The following is a 13,622-nucleotide window of genomic DNA, read 5'->3' on the forward strand; positions in this document are numbered from 1 at the left end:
GTGCCTACAGAAATTGCAGAAAGCAAATGACACCTTTGAAGACACATTGAAGACACAAATGACACATTATATCAAGTTCTTTGATTTGAAGGTCGAGCATTCAAACAAAAGTGCATACACAAGATGCAGAACAAACCTATACTGTTTTGTTCATGTAGATGAATAACGGCACCAATGAGTTAAGTGGAGATGACTGGAAGGGACAGGGACCATTGCATCCTTCAACAAGCCCTCCTTCCGACCACCATCTTGAGGGGGAGAGAGGCAGGCTGGCAACAAGAGGCCTCGCCTGAAAGAAGAGCCCTCCTTCCGATCACCATCTTGAGGGGGAGAGAGGCAGGCCGGCAACAAGAGGCCTCGCCTGAAAGACGAAGAGCCCTCTTTCCGACCACCATCTTGAGGGGGAGAGAGGCAGGCCGGCAACAAGAGGCCTCGCCTGAAAGACAAAGAGCCCGACCACAACATCTTGAGGGGGAGAGAGGCAATGGCCGGGGCAACAAGAGGCCTCGCCTGAAGCACAAGAGCCCTCTTCCGCCACCATCTTAGGGGGAGAGAGGCAGGCCGCCAACAAGAGGCCTCGCCGGAAAGACGAAGAGCCCTCTTCCGACACCATCTGAGGGGGAGAGAGGCAGGCCGGCAACAAGAGCCTCGCCTGAAAGACGAAGAGCCCTCCTTCCGACCACCATCTTGAGGGGAGAGAGGCAGCCGGCAACAAGAGGCCTCGCCTGAAAGACAAGAGCCCTCCTCCGACCACATCTTAGGGGGAGAGAGGCAGCCGGCAACAAGAGCCTCGCCGAAAGACGAAGAGCCCTCCTTCGACCACCATCTTGAGGGGGAGAGAGGCAGGGCCGGCAACAAGAGGCCTCGCCTGAAAGACGAAGAGCCCTCCCTTCCCGACCACCATCTTGAGGGGGAAGAGGCAGGCCGGCAACAAGAGGCCTCGCCTGAAAGACGAAGACCCGCCTTCCCGAGCCACATCTTGAGGGGGAAGAGGCAGGCCGCAACAAGAGGCCTCTGAAAGACGAAGAGCCCTCCTTTCCGACCACCATCTTGAGGGGAGAGAGGCAGGCCGGCAACAAGAGGCCTCGCCTGAAAGAGAAGAGCCTCCTTCCGACCACCTCTTGGGAGGGGGAGAGAGGCAGGCCGGCAACAAGAGGCCTCCCTGAAAGACGAAGAGCCCTCCTTCCGACCACCATCTTGAGGGGGAGAGAGGCAGGCCGCAACAAGAGGCCTCGCCTGAAAGACGAAGAGCCCTCCTTCCGACCACCATCTTCAGGGGAGAGAGGCAGGCCGGCAACAAGAGGCCTCGCCTGAAAGACAGAAGAGCCCTCTTCCGACCACCATCTTGAGGGGGAGAGAGGCAGGCCGGCAACAAGAGGCCTCGCCTGAAAGACAGAAGACCTCATTCCGGCCACCATCTTCGAGGGGAGAGAGGCAGGCCGGCAACAAGAGGCCTCGCCGAAGACAAAAGAGCCTCCTTCCGACCACCATCCTTAGGGGAGAGGCAGCCGGCAACAAGTGGCTGCTGAAAGACAGAGCCTCTCCGCCTCTTCGGGGGAGAGAGGCAGGCCGGCAACAAGAGGCCTCGCTGAAAGACAAAGAGCCTCCTTTCCGACCACCATCTTGAGGGGGAGAGAGGCAGGCCGGCAACAAGAGGCCCGCCTGAAAGAGAAAGAGCCCTCCTTCCGACCACCATCTGAGGGGAGAGAGGCAGGCCGGCAACAAGGCGCTCGCCTGAAAGACGAAGAGCCCTCCTCCGACCACCATCTTGAGGGGGAGAGAGGCAGGCCGGCAACAAGAGGCCTCGCCTGCAAGACAAAGACTTTCATTCCGGCCACCATCTTGAGGGGGAGAGAGGCAGGCCGGCACAAGAGGCCTCGCCTAAAAGACAAAGAGCCTTCATTTCCGGCCACCATCTTCAGGGGGAGAGAGGCGCAGGCCGGCAAACAAGAGGCCTCGCCTGAAAGACGAAGAGCCTTCTTCCGGCCACCATCTTCAGGGGGAGAGAGGCAGGCCGGCAACAAGAGGCCCTCGCTGAAAGCACGAAGAGCCTTCATTCCGCCACCATCTTCAGGGGAGAGAGGCAGGCCGGCAACAAGAGGCCCCGCCTGAAAGACAAAGAGCCTTCATTCCGGCCACCATCTTCAGGGGGAGAGGCAGGCCGGCAACAAGACGCCTCGCCTGAAAGACGAAGAGCCTTCATTCCGGCCACCATCTTCAGGGGGAGAGAGGCAGGCCGGCAACAAGAGCCTCGCCTGAAAGACGAAGAGCCCTCCTTCCGACCCACCATCTTGAGGGGGAGAGAGGCAGGCCGGCAACAAGAGCCCCCTGAAAGACAAGAGCCTCCTTACCGCCACCATCTTCAGGGGGAGAGAGGCAGGCCGGCAACAGAGGCCTCGCCTGAAAGACAAAGAGCCCTCCTTCCGACCACCATCTGAGGGGAAGAGAGGCAGGCGCGGCAACAAGAGGCCTCGCCTGAAAGACAAAGAGCCCTTCATTCCGGCCACCATCTTCAGGGGGAGAGAGGCAGGCCGGCAACAAGAGCCTCGCCAGAAAGACAAGAGCCTCCTTCCGACCACCACTTGAGGGGAGAGAGGCAGGCCGGCAACAAGAGGCCTCGCCTGAAAAGACAGAGCCCTTCCGACCACCATCTTGAGGGAGAGAGGCAGGCCGGCAACAAGGGCTCGCCTGAAAGACGAAGAGCCTCCTTCCGCCACCAATCTGGGGGGAGGAGGCAGGCGGCAACAAGAGGCCTGCGCCTGAAGACAAAGAGCTCTTCATTCCGGCCACCATCTTGAGGGGGGAGAGAGGCAGGCCGCAACAAGAGGCCTCTCGCCTGAAAGACAAAGAGCCTTCATTCCGGCCACATCTTCAGGGGGAGAGAGCAGGCCGCAACAAGGCCTCGCCTGAAAGACAAGAGCCTCATTCCGGCCACATTTCAGGGGAGAGAGGCAGGGGGCGCAACAAGATGCCTCGCCTGAAAAGAGCAAAAGAGCCTCTCATATCTCCGGCCACCATCTTCAGGGGGTAGAGAGGCAGGCCGCAACAAGAGGCCTCGCCTGAAAAGACAAGAGCCTTCATTCCCGGCCACCATCTTCAGGGGGAGGAGGGCAGGCCTGCAACAAGAGGCCTCCTAAAGACGAAGAGCTTCATTCCGCCACCATCTTCAGGGGAGAGAGGGCAGGCCCGCGCAACAAGAGGCCTCGCCATGAAAGACGAAGAAGCCTTCAATCCGGCCACCATCTTCAGGGGGAGAGAGGCAGGCGGCAACCAAGAGGTCCTCGCCCTGAAAGAAACAAGAGCCTTCATTCCCGCCACCAGCTTCAGGGGGAGAAGGCAGGCCGGCAACAAGAGGCCTCAGCCTGAAAGGACAAAGAGCCTTCATTTCCGGCCACCATCTTCCAGGGGGAGAGCAGGCAGGCCGGCCGCGGCAAACAGGCTTCAACTGATGGCTTTGACTGTTTTGTACATGGTTTTGTGAGGATTTTTTGTTGAATTGTATGATATCACTGATGTCACTCGCTTGAATGTATTGTATTGCTTTGTGCTATAGTATGTGACATGTAGCTTGTATGTTGTGAACTGCTTTGATCTGGAGGAAAACCGGTATACAAATAAAAAATATTATTATTATTATTAATAATATTAACATATATTGGGTTGAATCCACTATATGTGGGTAGGAACATAGGGTGGTGGAAATTTCAATGAAGAGTCTATTGGTGGATCAAAGTTCTTCAGCTGTTTATGGGGAAAAAACACAAAAAAGGAAATTATCAGAAAATGTCAAATTACAGAGAATTCAGTGGGTTTTCATATGAAGTTCTGATGCCCACAGTTGCCTCACTGAAAGCAGTCATTTCCTCTGTACAAGAGCAGAAAAATGCTTCTCCTTTGTAAAGTTCCTATTTTCATGTCTTCTTAGCTGAGCTGAGAAAAAAGGGTAGCTGAGGTACTGCAAGTTGCTCTTTGTTGACAAATAGTGATTACTATGGATTAAAACCAACTGTTCATTTCAACTAGAGTAGGCCCAATCAATAGGTCATACATACATCAGGGCTATCCTGGAAGAAGAGACTCCTCCCTCCATAACTGTCATCTTCCGGCCTATGAGGGAGTTGACCAGGCAGGCCCAGCTCCATAAGGGGTAGCCTGAAGAAAAAGAGCCCTCCCTCCAGTCCATCTGCCTTGGTCCAGGGCTCAGAGGGAGAGAGAATTGCTTGACTGATCCCCCCCCCCCATTCCCTCTCCCTTTTGTGTTGTGTCTCTTTTATAGATTGTAAGCTGAGGGCAGGAACCGTCTAATTTTATCCCCTCTGGTTGTAAGCCGCCCGGATTCCCAGTGATTGGGCGGCAATTAAATAAAACCTATTATTATTATTATTATTATTATTATTATTATTATTATTATTCTCAATTTACTATTCCACCATTGTTTTAGTGCTTTAACTGGTATTCACAAATGAATTTAGCCCCAAGATTTCAACTGAAAACATGAGTAAAAAGTTTAGTTCCTTTTAGTTCCTTTAGGATATTACTATGGGTCTTGGAAGGAATGGTCTACTGGATACCCAATTATGTGATTCATACATTTTTCCATTCACACATATAAATGAATGAGTGAGGTACAGTTTTAGCACAGTTATCAGGTGAAGGTCCCTGCCATCATTAATCATTTTAATTGGTTTTAAAATAATTGTCCCAAATATTAGTTGGAATCTTGTTGGGCAGTTACAAATATGTAACCTACAGATATGCATTTGTAACTACTACATATTCACGATCCCTAAGTAGCCCCGATGTAGGGACTGTGAAATTTCCCCAAATCCTGTTTACTGGTAAGCAGCCACTGAGACTGACTGGAGTTCATTCCTTGTTGATCAAAATGTGGCTGCCTGATGTTTCCATCCACTCTTTTGTCAGTAACCTCTGGTACAAGGGAGATTTGCAACAGGGGTCCTCTTTCTGTCTATTGCACTGATCATGGGAGCAAAGGGGAATAGATCCCTGGCTGGTATCTTCTACATAGCACTGCAATAAACAGTGGTACATAGTACAAAATAGTCATAGAGGATTCCACCAGTTTTCTGCAGATACAAGCATGGATACAAGAATGGTGTTGGGTGTAACTGTTCTGGTGTATCGTTTTTTCTTCATTTGTTGTTTCCAGGCAGTCCTGCTTCTGAGATGGGTAACTTCTAAAAAATTCTAAAGTGGTGGGTTTTTTTTTAAAAAAAAAAATACTGAATACTGATGGCAGTGATTGTGAAAGTGGTTTGATGGTTTTGTGGAGGTGAGGTGAGCAGGTTTTTTGGGGGAAATGACTGAGTCCTGAGAAAAGTATCTTTCCATCATATCAAGGCAGTGCTACAAATATTTAAGGTTCAGAATTTGTTACATTATAGCATATTTCTTGACCTCCAACTTCCTACCCAGAAAAGTAACAAAAGGTTCATTAAGCTGTACTGAGTCCCATTTTAGGAGAAAAGCAGGCTATAAATCAAATAAATACCCTTTAGAAAGAGCAGCTCCCTTTTTCTTAATCTCTCTCTCTCTCTCTCTCTCTCAACTCAAGGGCAGTTAACAACAGCAGCAAGAAAACAGTCATGTAAATCTGTTGATTGATACTTTGAAGATTAAGGGGCTTGACAGGTTGCCCCTTTCCTAGCCAGATCGGGGCTGCAGCAAACACATGCCGCGGCCCCAGTCTGGCATTTCCAGGGCAGAAAAAAGAGCCTCAAAAGTAGTTTTTGTGGTTTTTTCAGGCTAAGTGGCCATGTTCCAGAAAAGTTTCTTCCTGATGTTTCGCCAGCTTCTGTGGCTGGCATCTTCAGAGAATGTTTGCCTGTAAAGGACTTGGGTATATATAATGTGTGACCTGGAAAGGCAGGAGTGAATTTGCATGTACTGTATATTGTTTTTGTGTAGTATAGTGTTTTCAAACAGTATGTTATGCCCAGGATGGTTTGTGGCATGTTCTGCTACTGCTGATTTTTCTGGCTGACCCAGTCTGCAGTGTCTCTCGTGTTCCTTGATTCTTGTTTGCACACTGCGTTTGGTGGTCCCCATGTAGACTTGTCCGCAGATGCATGGTATGCGGTAATATCCTGCGGCTGTGAGAGGGTCTCTCTGGTCCTTGGCTGAGTGAAGCATTTGCTGGATTTTCTTCATCAGTTTGTAAACCATCTGAAGGTTGTGCTTCCTCATCACTTTGGCTATTCTGTCTGTGACTCCTCTGATGTATTGTAAAAATACCTTCCCTTTGGGTGGCTGCTTGTCTTCACTTCTCTGGGTTTTCCTGGGCCTGGCATCCCTTCTGATGTCTGAGCAGGAATAACCATTGGCCTGTAGAGCCCGGTACAGATGTTTCAGTTCATCTTCCAAGAAGTTGGGTTCGCAGATGTGTTTTGCTTGGTCCGCAGCTGCGGACAAGTCTACATAGGGACCACCAAATGATGAAACATCAGGAAGAAACTTTTCTGGAACATTGCCACATAGCCCAAAAAGCCCACAAAAAACTATGGATGCCGGCCATGAAAGCCTTTGACTTTACAGCCTCAAAAGTGTTTTTGAACTCTGGAAAGGGTGTTTGGCAGCACTTCTTTAGCACTGCATTGTATGGGCACAGCACTGGAGGAGCTCTATGACACCATGTGCCATGTGGAGTGGTGTGCGATATCATGGAGCCCCGAGGAGGAGTCAGGGCATGTGTCATCTGGATGCGACACCCTGACTGCCCTCAGGCTGGCCTTAATGGGCCTAAGAGACACATTTTAAAGTCCTCACTAAGTACCTTGCATGAAAACAACTACAAAATACAGATTTGCATTCATTTCAAGCCATATTCTAAAACAATAAATGACAAAGCACCACTCTAAATTTTATATATACAAATCAGTAACAATGAAAGAGGAAGTTTTCTGAAAGAAATGCATTTCCAAAGCTGGTATATTAGTCTGTACCACACTATTAGGGCATATATATTATATACAAGGGGATTCTATGAGATGTGGGGCTATTACTGACTTTAGCTCCCATGGTCGTTTATCTGGTTGCCGTTACAGATTCATCTGTAAGCAGCATCTCCATCATGGATCTCAAGAGGTAGGCATGTTTACTGAAGCATAATAAATCCAGCAACTGTATGATGCCACTGAGCAAATAGAAACTGATAACAGAAAGAAAAATACCTTGGGCCAGTTTTGGACCCTTCCCTCTTTTTTGTGTGAAACTCAATCTTTTGTAAGTTTCATAATTTCTCCTTTAAATTCCTTTATATATTTTATTATATAACACCCTACTCACCACTTCCTCTCCCAGACTGTAAAAATACAGTAACAATAAATTAAATAGCTAACAATTTCCTGCTCTTTCATGATATCCAGAATCTGCCCTAGAAGGGTGTAATGTGGCATGTAAGGGTCATGTTTCCCAATCCTGGCTCTGGGTGAAATTAATTTTAAGAAGCAGATTCTTTTTCTCCTTTCACAGAGCAGTATCTTTCTTTCTGTCTTGTGACAGAAGACAACTGTAATTGCATTAGTGGTCTTTGATATCCTAGTTTCCTCTTTCAGTCTAAAAACTGGATTTCCGGTTAACCATGTTGAGCAGTATTCAACCTGCATTTTCACCAGCGGAAGGAGAGATTGGGAGATCCTCTCTCTACAGCTGCCCCCAGACATCCTCAGATTCTCCACAATTGATTTTCAGGAAACACAGAGGACTGTAGAGAGAAGGAAGGACAATTTATGTGGCAACCACCAGCATAAACTTGAATTTAGTCCATATTACCTCAAGATGGTACATATAGGTTCACACTATAACTCATTTTCAGGAATTTGATCATGCCAAATTTGCCAAATTTGAAGCCATAAAGCAGCATAGTATTAAAATATTATGTTAACACTTTGAAATATTCACCACTGGATGGCATAACTGTTCAGTCTACAATATTTCTCTTCTATTTGCTTTTTGTTATTAGCAGTGCAAGTGCCAGAATGAGAAATGGATCTACATATCTAACTACCTACCTACCTATGTCTCCCAGACCCACTTTCATCATTCCTATTTTTAAAGATGCAAATATAAAACCTGAAGAGGCATAGGTTTTTAAAATATTTTAAAATCTACATCTTTGTCCCACTTCTGCCACCTGCTGGGAAAATGATATTTAAAATATTTCAAATCCCAGAATCCAGAGCCAGGCAGTACTTTTACTGAATCACTATATAAGAAATATGAAGAGGAAAACAAAACTGCTTGGTTGGTAAAGTCATAAAGTCTGGTCAATCAGCATTGTAAGACTGAACAGTCACAGCTCAATCATAGCCCCAAAACACACGGGCCAAAAGAAGCAGCTTCTGGATGCTTTGGGGCATCATGTTTACATGACACATGCCCTCAAAATGGCCAGAAGGTGCTCTGAGGCTGCCAAAGACAGCCTGAAGCCACCACAAAAAGGAGCAGTTCATATCTAGCTTTTGGCAGTGGCTGGCTTGGGGCTGTGTGCCGGTTACCATGGTCCTGGCCTGATCGTGGCTGGAGCGGCCAGAGGCTGCTCTTTATTGGCCACATAGTGCTATAAGTGTGTAGTGTGAGTGGGCTCCTGTCATGCAGGTGTCTGGTTTCACCTAGAATAGTTGGAATAAAGCTTTCATTAGATGGCCAAAGTCAAGGTACAGTATCAATGTATAAAACATCTAATATGTATACATGTAAACCAAAACCCACAAGAAGAGAACAAACTCTAAAGATAAGAAGGACCACTGGCAAAGCAATCCTTCTAGAAATTGGCTTAGCCTGGCCCAGATCTAATACCTAATTTATCATAGATTTGGAAGAGACAACAAAGGTCATCTAGTCCAACTCTCCCTGCAATGCAGGAAAACACAAATAAAAGCACTTGTAACAGATGACCACCAGGAGCCTACTGGCTTGAGTGCACATATCCAATTGGCAGGTTTGTGAAGGCCCACGTCCCACTCTCTGAATATCTGCTGGTGGCACTCCTTATCAAGCTGTGGGTATAGCTCCTTCGCTCAGGAATGAGTGAGTGAGAAATTGATCAGGGGAAGACTAATATTCACATTGGTCTGTCTAATTTGTTGCTGTTGTATGGCTCCAAGATGTTTCTAACTTATAGTGACCCTAAGATAAATACAGTATATCATAGGGATTTCTTATGCAAACAAAAATCCATCAGTGATACCTTTATTGGCCAACTGAAATGCACAATATACTTGTTGCAAGCTTTTGAAGCTTCATGGACTTCTTCGTCAGGTAAGATGCTACAAACCAAACAGGGTTTTTCTTGGAAAGCTTTCTTCAGAGGGGGTTTGCTATTGCCATTCTCTGAGGCTGAGAGAGTATGACTTGCCCAAGCTCACCCAGTGGGTTTCCAATGCTGAGTGAGGGTTTGATCCCTGATCTCCAGATTTGTAGCCCAGCACTCAAACCACTACACGACACGGGCTCTATATGAAAAATACAGTGGTCGGGGTGGGGAGGAGAATGAAACCCAATAATAGTTTCAAAATCATCTAAAATGCTTCAAATTCAGACCATCTCAGCAAAGAGCAGCAAAAAGTGGCTCCTCTTCTGAGAGGTCCAGCACACTCTAGACCCATGAGAAGATCTACAAACCAGCAAACTATGAAGCAAAGATAAAGTTTCATCTTTGGGGCACTTCCCAATATAAATAATCCATATTTTCCTCCAATTTCAATTACCAGTTCATTAGGAATTTTCTATCAATCAGTTTGGTTCTCAACTGATAACTGGATCAAAAACTTTAATAGTTTCTTTGTTCCCTTTTTTCTTAATTAGGCCTTTATTTCAAACTTTTCTTATAAAAATATAAGCATCATACATTTCTATACCTTAAAGTTCATCCCTTCTGCTAACAAACAATTCTGTCAGACACCATAAACCTGTTTTCCCATTTTTACTGAACCTCAACCATTAAAAAGTTTCTAGAAATTCAAATTTATTAGAGAAAACTAATGGTAAAGCTCAAGCCAACTGACAGGAGTTTAAAAAGAAAGTTTATAAGTAACTTAAGTAAAACTCCTGTGTCCTTCCCTTGACTCTCTAACAAGCATATAAAAAGGTCCCAAAATCCTATTCCTCTACAATAAGAAAATATGAATAAAAAATAATATCAGTAACTAACTATAGCCTACAATCCTTAGAATTTTTTAAAATTAAAATAAGTGAACCTTAATCACCCATCCATCACCTATATTATATTGATGGTGGTGGGTAACTTTTATTATTGTAAAGAAACAACTGCAAGGCAATAAATATTATAAATTTAATATTATAATATTAAAAATTACCTTATAAATTTATAAAAATGCAACCAAAATAGCAATAAAATGTAACTAAAACTTCAACTAAAACTTAAAAACAACAACACATATATTGGATTCCTGACTTTCTCTGTATTATTTTAGTTAAACAAGGACAGTTTAGATGAACATTTATTGTTTTCCAAAAAAATATTTAATAGGGGAGAGGGGAATTCAATGTTAAATCTCTATTTATTTATTTGTATTATTTTCAAATATTCTTCATTAGCTTATGAGGAGGGATCCTTGCTTCCTGTCTGTCTTCCCATTTTGTGTTCTGCATTCTATCCTCAAAATCAGACTCTGCTCTCTAATTAGGTTTGGCACAAATGTCAAAATCCATCATGACATTTATGAACCAAAGTTTCAGTTCCCTGAAAGTAGTTTTTAGGCCTGGGCTAGGTTTTACTTGTTGAAAGCACTCTAAGGCATAAAATAGATGCAATTGTAGTCATGCTCTTCTGGTGTTCTCCCTATAAACAACTGGTTGGTCGCTGTATAAACATTGATCCAGCATTGCTCTTCACATATTATTAAAATTCCAAATTAGTATATATATATATTTTTAAGAAAATGAATTTCTGATGTTGTATTTGTGCCCACTTATTCTTCTTTGCAGAGAATGGCCCATTCATTGATCCCATATGGAATGAAGAATAACATTACCAACAAATGAGAACATATATCACATTGTAGGGTCTGCATGTTAATGAACCTCTGCACATGATATATTACTATCTGCAATAGTATTAATAGACTAGATATGGAGACAGGGTGGTGTCTTGTCTTATAGCAGCATTTGTTCCCAGTGATTTTATTTTTGTTATCTGTCTAGCTATTACTGAGTTGGCTGGGGACACTGTACAAGCACACTGCCACCCCTTTATTAGTGAACATGAAGTGCCATTGTCCATGAATGTAAACTCTTGATGATACATTTTGGTAATTTTAGTTTGAAGATGTAGCTGGTAGCAACTGGGGTTCTGCTGATTTCTTTTCAAGGTCTTTCCTGGAATGAGATGCTTATTGGAATCAGTTCTGAGAAATACTCCAGTTGTGAGTCAAGTCTGAACAGATGCAGTCATACTGTAGGACTAGGCAACAGCACAATCTGAAAGATTTTCAAAAGTCAGTAGGCTTCCTACTATGCTCATTATATAGTTGCACAAAAGTATCTAGGAAAGAAATATGTTGTGTAGACTGCTGTAGCCTAAAGTTGATGGTGGAGTTCAAATTATTGATGTTCTGGTAGAATTTCTCAACAGATGCTATCTATACACTAACCAGCCATCACCGCATGTGGTATGCACAATAGGTAGCCAATAGTAGCCCATTCATTCAGTGGAGGTCAGTAGCTGTGTCTCAAATCTCTTTCCTAAGTACTACCAGATCATAGAACAGTTACTTTTTTGAACGTCCACTCCCAGAATTCCAGCCAGTGTGGCCAGTGTTGACATGCATTTGGGTATAGTACCATGTATCAGCACATCATTATAACTCAGGATTTTGATAACATTTAAGTAGAACATCTCCTTAGGCGATTTTGAGAAGTTTCTCATGGTAAAAATGTATATAGAACATTCAGGGTGGAAAAATTCCTTGAGTATATTATTCAAAAGCCTAGCAAGCATCCTCATGAAGTGAAACAATTAAATTGTGGCAAAGGCATATGCCATAGTGTTAAAGTACTACAGGTTGTATAGAGTTATTTGTAGTGTCTCCATCTTGGCAGAAACTTCTTAGAACCTTAATGATTTGCATCTTGAAAAATAAATGGGGAAATATAAATGTTACTGAAAAATAAAAGGAATATAAACATAGGGAAAACAGGGTTGAGCAATATTTTTTTTATTGCTGTAGGACATTCAAATCTTCTGCAGCTGTTTCTCTTAAACATAGTGGGTCTAAACTTTTGGCCTGTAGTATCTGTTTAACATTGCCATCAGATAAAGCTTCATATGTCTAGACAGCCAAAAGTTATTTTTATGTTATGTAATGCGTATTTGCATTTATTGAGAAAGATATATTTGGCTATTCCCATGCATATGAAAAATCACCCAGTTAAAGCCCACATTTTACAGATGAAAAGAGGGCTTGTGATGGAACAGCATCAGAGTCAAAAGACAACACATTTACTGGGAGTAAGCCCCATTAAATTTACTGGGGCTTACTTCCAAATAGACCGCTATAATTGCATTGTTAATTTAAATGAAAAATTGGTCTTGCAGAGGCAGTCTCTAACTGCACAGGAAGCACCCTTCTCATGCACATTGCCTGTCTGCTTGTCTTTCTAGGAATGACCCCTAACTGGCGTTCTCACTTAGGGAGGTGTTGTCACCTTTCATCAGAAATGTCTGAAATGTGCAAAGTTACTGTATTTATCGTTCCCACAAAAATGGGAAATTACAAGTATATAATGAAATGGTAAGGAAATTTCACATTACCCAGAAAGATTAAACTTGGTACACATATAATCCAAAGTAACACTGGTGTTTATCACACTATACTCTTATAGTGCTACTATTCCACTTTAACTGCTCTAGCTGCCTCCTGTTGCATTCTGGGATTTGCAGTTTTAAGGAGGGATATTTAGAATTCTCAGGCAGAGAGAATTCTATAAGAGTATAGTGTGATAAACACCACTATAAGAGTATAGTGTGATAAACACCACTGAATACTTAAAATGGTTGCAAATGTAACATTTGTACATTGTACATCACCTCCCTTACATTTGAACTTTGCTTCTTCAAAATGGGGAACAGAAAATGTAGTTAAAAATGGTTCAACATTATCTAGAAAGTGCAAACTGACTATACACATAGGATGAAAGAGCTTCCTGCAAAAGTCTGAAGAATATTAATTAAGACTTGTAGCTATTTATGATGGTGTCTCAATGAATTAGCCTAATTAAAACTTAAACAAATTGCATTTTCTTTTAATCAGTCTGCACAGAAGAAAAGCCACTCTTATCATGTTCCCTCTTCTTTATGCACGCCACTGATTTAATACACTAAAAAGAAGAGAATACAATATTCCACAAACCCTTATCAGCCAAGATGAATGGATAAAAAACAGCTGATTAGTCAAGTTATTTAAATACGCTGGATTACAGCACCATAGGTATTGCATATCTTGGTGAAGCATTGTTTCCTTCAATTTAGACATGAGCTAAGATAGCTTGTTTTTTTTCTTTTCTTTTTAGATGCTCACAAAGATTTCCAAGACAAAGCTGAAGACCTATTCTTTAGATTTCAACACCTCACTGATGAGCAT

The sequence above is a fragment of the Sceloporus undulatus genome, chromosome 3 (genome assembly GCF_019175285.1).
Source record: "Sceloporus undulatus isolate JIND9_A2432 ecotype Alabama chromosome 3, SceUnd_v1.1, whole genome shotgun sequence".
NCBI classification, from domain to species: Eukaryota; Metazoa; Chordata; class Lepidosauria; order Squamata; family Phrynosomatidae; genus Sceloporus; species Sceloporus undulatus.